Source organism: Sorex fumeus, unplaced genomic scaffold, assembly GCF_029834395.1.
Source record: "Sorex fumeus unplaced genomic scaffold, SorFum_2.1 ptg000008l, whole genome shotgun sequence".
Classification (NCBI taxonomy): Eukaryota; Metazoa; Chordata; class Mammalia; order Eulipotyphla; family Soricidae; genus Sorex; species Sorex fumeus.
Window position 1 is genome coordinate 26,514,580 of NW_026606065.1, and position 8,585 is coordinate 26,523,164.

At 39.8% G+C, this 8,585-nt stretch overlaps 1 non-coding gene across 1 annotated transcript; it reads left to right on the plus strand.

The window, feature by feature from the left end:
* The first annotated feature begins 228 nt into the window (after positions 1 to 228).
* Positions 229 to 362, plus strand: LOC130019507 (small nucleolar RNA SNORA70). The gene has a single exon (XR_008791829.1). It is a non-coding gene; the product is annotated as a small nucleolar RNA SNORA70 (small nucleolar RNA).
* Positions 363 to 8,585: the final 8,223 nt, after the last annotated feature.

The following is an 8,585-nucleotide window of genomic DNA, read 5'->3' on the forward strand; positions in this document are numbered from 1 at the left end:
TTATTACTATCTTAGAAAAAGATGGAAGCAACCTGATTTTATACCAAAGGATTGATTAAAGTCTGTATTATTCTCTGAGTGTGTTTTGTTGCTGTTATCATACATTTTTTTTTATTTTACCAATATAAGGATCTTTAAACAATGAAGCAAAATGGAGAAAAATGCCAAGCAATTTTTTAATTCTCCTCTATTGCATGATTTATAATAACTGCTCTAAGTTTTGCACATTTGTAGTCAAAATTAAGCCAGTCATGCTCTTTTCTCCAGGAAGTGTGGGTTCAAAGTCTGTAGACAGCTGTCTCCTCTGTAGTACACACCACATGTTGCCAATGTAGGATGCCTGAGGGACATTGGACAAAGTCCGTGGTGGAGGACATTTCTATCCACCGTTATGTTGTCTCCCATCTTAGACTCCCAACAGGGATGCTCGTGGTTTGGAGAAGATCCACGGTCCAGAACGGGAAGGTCATCTGCATCAAGCTGCACAACAAGGAGAATGGGATGGGCACTCTACACTGGATGGAGATTCCGCTGGACCAAGTTCAATTCCCCAGTCACCAAAAGATTCACGTTTCAAAAATGAGACTTCAGGAAATTTATTGTGGGTATGTTTGAAGACAAGGAAAGCAGCTCATTGAAGAGAACAGTAGGGTCTAAGAAATGCTAATTGATGCCCCTTGAGAAATGGGGAGTTGCTCTCCTCAGAGCCCTAGGCTTTCCCTCACTCTTCTCACACCTTAGCACACTATGTCTTCCCTCTTATCTATCAAAATATAAAATAAAATTGTACATTATAGTTAACATCGAAATATTTAAGTTTAAGATGAAAATTAAAATAAGTAAAAATGCTAGACTATTGACTCTCAGAGTTATCAATCTTAGGTAACATTCAGTATACTTAAATACATATAAATAAAGCAATGTGTCATGGTGCTGCATGATATTGCTGCTTTATTTATCTATTTTTTATGTAGGAGTACTGCTATTTATTCAGCCACTGATTAGCTGATTGAATTTGGCATGAGCTCCACCTTACTTTTTTTTCATAATTTTATTTCTTTATTTTTTTTCTTATATTTATTTATTGAATCTCTGTGGGAAAAGTTACTAAGCTTTCAGGTTTAAGACTCAGTCATATAATGATCAAACACGTCTCCCTTCATCAGTACTCATTTTTCACCACCAAAAACCCCAATATACCCCCCTCCCACCTCTCCCAATGCCTGTGAGGCTGATAATTTCCACTTAACTCTTCTCTACATTGATTACATTCATTATTTTGACAAAAGATGCACCATTATTGTTTAGAACCCCCCCCCCAATCAGAATTGCTGAAAAGTAATTGTGAAATACTTTGTTTTCTATAGCTGGTTATGAGAATCATATAATCTCATGTGGCCGCAATAGTGGCTGTGCGATTTTGGATTTCTGAAAAGAGCCAGATAATTACGAGATTGGTTTCTGTGCATCTGGTGTTATGGCTATGCTGGAGAGCCACTTGTGGGGGGCAACTTGTGACCTCGGTAGGGCGTGAAGGACGAGCCAGTACCATCCCCCTTCCCATGAGACTGCAGTTGCCCCATCACTTCTGGCTTATACCTGGCTTTCTAATAAGCTCTGAGCGGTGGCCACCTTGCTGCAGTAGGTGGGGAGAGGGAAGGCAGAAGGGAGCAACATCCTTTCCCTCCCGGGGAGGCATGGCTCCATAGTTTAATGCATGGTCCATTCACTTATCTGCCGCAAGCTGTCAGACTCTGGATTAAGTCCTTTTGCCTCTAGAGCCATGGCCGTGCCGGAGAGTCGCTTGTGGGGGGCAACTCATGACCTCGGTATGGCGTGAAGGACAACCTGGTACTGCCCCCCTTCCCATGAGACTGCAGTTGCCCTGTCACCACTGGCTCATACCTGGCTTTCCAATAAACTCTGAGGCGGCAGCCACCTTGTATGAGGTCCAGATGCATTTCTGCCAAAAGCCGCTGAGTTTCAAGATTTGTTCCTGAGTCTCTGGGATCATGGCCATTAATTAGCTTGATCAGGAGCCAGAGAGGCCGTTTGTAGGCGGTAACTTGGGGTCTTGCTGGGATGGGAAGGAAACGGCCAGTTCCACCCCCATCTGGTGAGGCCCCGTGTGTCTCAACACTGCAGGCCCAAACCTGACTGTCCAGTAGCCTCTGGAGGATGGTGGTCACCGGGCCACCAAGGGGAACAGGCCAAGGCACGAAACCTATTCGCTGGAATGGCCCAGCGCCAGTAACCTACTGTAGGAAAAGGACGCATTTCTGCCAAAAGCCTTTGGGTTCCGAGATTCATTTCTGAGTCTCTGGGATCATAGCCGTTAAGCAATTTGTTCAAGAACCAGAGAGGCAATGCCTCCAATTATATAGCTGAGACAGAGGTGTTTTGTGGGTGTGTCTCCCACATACCTAAATTTTGGCCATTTACTTTCTTGGTAAACTTTGCCCCAAGTTTTTGGGGTCTGGCCAAAGGCACAGCAGCAATTTTGGGATATCTGAAAGCCTGAAGGTGCCATCAGGCTGCTGATGCACTTGCCTCACAGGTACAAATTGTCCTGCTAGCGGCATCATACTCTCTGATATTGCTGCTTTAAATCAGTCACTGTCACTGTCCTCCTGTTGTGCATCGATTTTTGCTCAAGTAGGCCCAGTAACATTGTGAGACTTGTTACTGTGTTTGGCATATCGAATATGTCACGGGTAGCTTGCCAGGCTTTCCTGTGTGGGCAAGATAACTCTTGGTAGCTTGTCAGGCTCTCCAAGAGGGGCAGAGGGATCTAAATCAGGCAGGCCATGTTGGCTGCGTGCAAGGCAAATGCCTTACCCGCTGTGCTATCACTCCAGCCTATTGCTTTAAATATGCAATAAATTAGGAAGTTGCTTAAAAAGTGTGGAAATACAGGTGGAAAATGTTATCTGCATCTTTGTTGGTCACTCAGTTAAGAAAAATATTTCCTATTCCAAAATTATATAACTAAAACTACTAATTTTTCTAATTCTGTGATTTTATCATTAAAGATTTCTTATTGGAATCAAGAAATTTTATGAAACAGTGTATTTAATTTCTTTTTCACTGTGCCTAAAAATTTACAAAAAGAAACTCCTAGCTATGTATATAATATACTGAACAAAGGTTCTAGGGGATATTTAATATTTTCAGTTTGTGAAAATTTCAGTTATGCAAAGCAGTGATGTACACAATATTTCATGTACTATGAATATAACTTTCAAGTGTTTATGATTTTAAAGTTTCAGTAGCAGAGCTGAGAATATTCAGATCATCAAATTAAGTTCCATTCACTTTGATTGTCATGGGCAGATATGATTCTATTCTTTTAACAATGGTTCCAGAGGTCACAGCTCATAGAAAAATGGAAATTTCAGTCTCATCTGACACTTTCCATTTGGTTCCTGAACATGATTTACCTAAGTAGTTATGAGCATGGCACAATTAATTTAGCAAAGTCAATGGCTTCTTTAGTAACCTTAGCCCTCCAGGAAAATATACCTCACATGTTTTCTAAAGCAAATTCTGCAAGCTGTTCTTGCAGACAAAATTTTAGATTATGTTTGACCATATAGGATGGCAAACAATCCAATAAAATGGAATTATAGTTATATTCATATAAGATATAATGGCTAGAGAGTAAAAATTGCATCTGTGCTTTTTCAGAATGCATTTATTTTTTATTTTATAAATATAGGTTTTAGTGGTCAAATTTAAATTAGATTAAGGGGAAAATTTTTTAACAAAAAGATTAGAAAAAAATGGAATCATGTTATTGTGACTTCAAAGACCCTATATGAGATTGTTCAATTCTGATTTAATTTCATGTAATTCTCTCCTTTTTAATGAAATTTATTATAAAATTGTTGCTACTTATAGTACTTTTTTAAAAAAGAAACAACTTTCATTCTCTTTCAAAAGTCTTCGTACTTGCTATTGTATAAAATCTCATTGTTATTTTACCCCCAAGACCAAAGTCATGTTGGAAATATTATGTTTGGTCAGTCACATAGGAGGACTTCCCCTTTAGATGCCTTTGTTCTCTGAGATACCTTATTTTCTTCCAACAGTTACCACTATTGAATATTCTTATTTAATAGCTTACGTCTCTTTTCTTAGCTAAGGAGTCTATGTAATGATATAATTAAAGGAGGAATGTTTTTGTGTTGATTTGTTTTGCTTGGAGGCTATGTCAGGCAGTACAGAGGGCTTGTTCCTGGTTCTGTGCTCAGGTATCACTCCTGAGTCTGCTCAGAGACAGGGGACCATATTCACGTATTGAGCTCTGTGGTAGGAACTGAACAGGGCTTGGCCATGCAATGCAAACACCACAGTATCATTCTGACCAAAAGGCAGAAACTTTTCTTTGTCATTAACTCTCCTTTGTGTGTGTCTCTTTTGAGTACTGAATAATAGACAACATTTTATCCATCACATGATTCTACCTCCACATGATCTCTACCTCCACATGATTCTCAAGTACTTCTGTAACAGACCCCAAGAGTTGAGTTGAAGATAGTCCCTGAATATCATCAAATGTGACCAAAACTCCCTCTTACCAAGTTCTTTAAGTTTCTTTCATGAATATTTAAGTGTCAAAATTTTAAAGGTTACTGAGTCACTTCCAGAGATAAATGACTGTAGGAAACAAAAGTATACTATCTTGATTACACAATTGAATGTGAAAAAAAAGAAAATAAAAAAACGGAGTTTTCTGAAGAATGTGAAGGTGATAAACTATATTGAAGTTAGTATGTGAGTGGGCTGAAAAGAGAAAACACAGCTAAGTCTGGGACCAACTAGAGGAGGTAAGATTCAGATGGAGAACAGATGTCTGGGAGAGAACTAAGGTTTTTGCTCTACAAAATTAGTCTTAGGCTTTGACAAGTCTGAAACCCAATAACATTGCTGAGGTCCCATTACCACTAAATTGGAATGAGACTTCAGTGAATTACATGGGCAAGTCCATGCCCTTTGCCCATAGGAAGCAGCTACAGAAGATGGATCTTCACCAGTGTACCCCTTTGTTAAGAATTTAAGAAGGTGAAATACCAGGTGGGCTTGCAGGACCCCATGTGGTATTGGGGATTGAATCTGAGTCATCCCTCTGCAAGGAAAACACCCTATCCACTGTACTCTCTCATCCTGTATCATTTTGTTTTAGCAGCTGACATAGTATTAGCAGTTCTGGGTCTTTAATTTCTTAGAGGAAGAATTTGGGCCATAGCTGGCGATGCTTAGAGATTAATTCTGACTTTGTACTTGAGGCTGATGTTCAGAGGAGTTCCAGGGATTGAACCTGGAGCAGTACAAGGGAATCTCTTTAATCTCTCCAGCCCTGGGTCATACATTTATTATCTCTTTACAATCACTAGTTACCTACGCCCATGCATGAGACTTTTAATCATTATGAGTATGCATATAAAATTATACGAATTTCTACTTTCTAATAAGCTAATAAGTATTAAAATCCTCTAACATTGTGTGACTTGAGGCATGTTATTAAAACAATTGAAACCATTATGATAGATCAAGACTTATTCTTCATAAATTTTGATAGGGCTTATCCAAATATACACTAGAAGAATTGATACACACAAAGATTTTATATAGTAGATAAATTTATATTTATCATGCATCTAATACTTCTGTTATAGTCGTGCCACATATTTGAAAATGAATAGTAGATATGTGATAGTTTATACAACCCCATTTTAAGGCATATTTCTAGGCAGAAATAAATATAATAACAAGAGTCACTAGGTCCTGGGCTAAGTACTGCTAATGGAAATGCTATTAGAATTTAAGCAAATTTTTGAATGAGGTATGAAAGGAAGAATATCCAGGTAAATGTTAAGATACATTATGGATGCACCAATCGCAACATAAACTAGGCTATCAGAGTGCAGACATTTGACGACACAAAAGGAAAAACACTGAGAGCCAGGGTTCAGAATTTGTTTAAAAAATAATTTATTTTGGGCTTCATGCCATCTTTGAAAATCTTTCCCCAGGCAATAAACATTAGAAACGTTATTATCATTGCCCCAGTCCTCAGCTTCTCTGGGAATCAGATAGCATGTTTCACTGTAGCCTCGGGCTGCTTTGATGCTCTTCTCCAGGAAGAGTGACCCTGGTTAGCTATGAAAGGCAAGAGGTTAATCCATACTTGCAGTTGCTTTCCTCTAGAGAATCCAATTCTAACATGAAATTATAGGATTTCTCTCCCATTATCCATCTTTCTCATTAGAGTTCTTTGCATTAAAGCCCTTCACATTAAAGTACAGTTTGTTCAGGTTTTTGGGTGAAATTCTGGGCACTTAAGTTGCACAATTCTCTGCAATAGATCTTTTGGTAGATTAGTCAGAAAAGGCTTCATTTTCCATCTCATTAATATCCCTTAGTGGAGAGATCTACATGGGTTAGTAGGATCACCAGAGCAGTGTGTCTGTAATTCAGACTATTCAGACTATTCTATAAATAAGGACATTCTATATTTTTTACTTAATCGTTTCCTGACAAGTACTCTCATTGCAATTTCATGCCTACTTCAAGACCACTCTTTCAATGGATGTTACAAAAAGAAACAACAAACTTACAAGTATTTTACTTTGGCTAAGGAAAATAATTTCTTTTCCTATAAATGAGTTGGAATGAATAAAGACTGATATAACTGCATAGTATAAGTTATAGGACCGTTGTGTAGATGTACCATAGTTTCATTATCCAGTCTTCTCTTCTCATGCACTCCAGTTGTTTTCAGATTCTGGCTATTGTGAGTAGTGCTACAATGAACATAAAAGGGCGGGTGGTGTTTCTGCTGTGTTTTTGGGCTCTAAGGGCATATTGCCTGAAGTGTTATATCTGGGTTAAATGGGAGATCAATATGTAGTCTTTTGAGGAATGCCTGTATCACGATCACGATCACGACCACCCTGTTGTTCATCGATTGCCTCGAGCAGGTGCCAGTAACGTCTTCTTCGTCCTAGCCCTGAGATTTTTTTTTTTAAAGTGCCATATTCAAGGCTTTTTCAGGGTTAGGAGAATGAGACCCATCATTGTTACTGGTATTTGGCATATTGGGTATACCACGGGGAGTTTGCCAGACTCTGCCGTGTGGGCATGTTACATTTGGTAGCCTGCCAGTTTGACCAAATTAGGAATGAGATGATAAGATGTCGCGCTTCCAGGAGCTGAGTGTGATGATCTCTGGATCCTGGCCGTTGTTGGAGTTACACGGCAGTTGGTGGGTGTAACTGTCTAGTTACTGGCAGGTCCAGTCCCAAACTGTGCAGGCTTGGAGATCTCAGCCCCAGGTCCCACACACCTGGGTTCCTCTGTTAGTTCTTTTATGCGTGAGGCTCATCCAAGTGTGTGGAGAGTGGTCCCAGCATGGCCTTGGCTGGGCCTCGGTGGTCTTCAGCTGTTGGGCCCTGGTGGAGACAGTCAGGCATAGGTTAGGAGACTCTGCCTTGTTCTCTCCCAGGAGCTGAGTGTGATGATCTCTGGATCCTGGCCGTTGTTGGAGTTACACGGCAGTTGGTGGGTGTAACTGTCTAGTTACTGGCAGGTCCAGTCCCAAACTGTGCAGGCTTGGAGATCTCAGCCCCGGGTCCCACACACCTGGGTTCCTCTGTTAGTTCTTTTATGCGTGAGGCTCATCCAAGTGTGTGGAGAGTGGTCCCAACATGGCCTTGGCTGGGCCTTGGTGGTCTTCAGCTGTTGGGCCCTGGGAGACAGTCAGGCATAGGGTAGGAGACTCTGCCTTGTTCTCTCCCAGGAGCTGAGTGTGATGATCTCTCATCGAGGCAATCGACGAACAACAGGGTGGTCGTGATCGTGATCGTGATACAGGCATTCCTCAATATGTAGTCTTTTGAGGAATGCCTGTATAGTTTCCAAAAAAGGTTTACCAGTTGCTATTCCCACGAACAATGAAAAAGAGTCCCTCTCTCCCTGCATCTGTGTCAGCACTAGTTGTTCTGGTTCTTTTTGATGTGTGCCAATCTCTGTGGTTGGAGATGATGTCTCATTGTTTTGATTTGCAACTCCCTGATGATTAGTGATGTAGAGAATTTTTTCATTGCTTTCTGACCAGTGGAATTTCTTCTTTGAGAAAGTTTTTGTTCATTTCCTCTCTCCATTTTTGATGGAGTTGAATGTCTTGTTCTTGTTAAGTTCTACCAGGGCCTTATATATCTTGGATATTAACCATTATCAGATGCATATTGGGTAAATAATCTTCCCATCCATGGGCTGTCTCTATATCTTCATCACTGTTTCTTTTGATATGCAGAAGCTTCTTAGGTTTTGTGTTCTTTCCTTTTTTTAGTGTTAAATAGCATTGAATGATTCATAGGATATGGAGAATAATGAAGAAATATATAGATAATGTGCTTTCTTAAAATAATCAAAAATATATTCCTATTCTGTAGAGCCCTATTTAAATTTTAACCTCTACCCCTACCTTCCACATTTCAAAAGAGATAATATTAAATTGTTAAAACAGTAGATCTAAATAGATTTCCCAAGCACACTACTAAAAGATGACAGCAATATCAGGA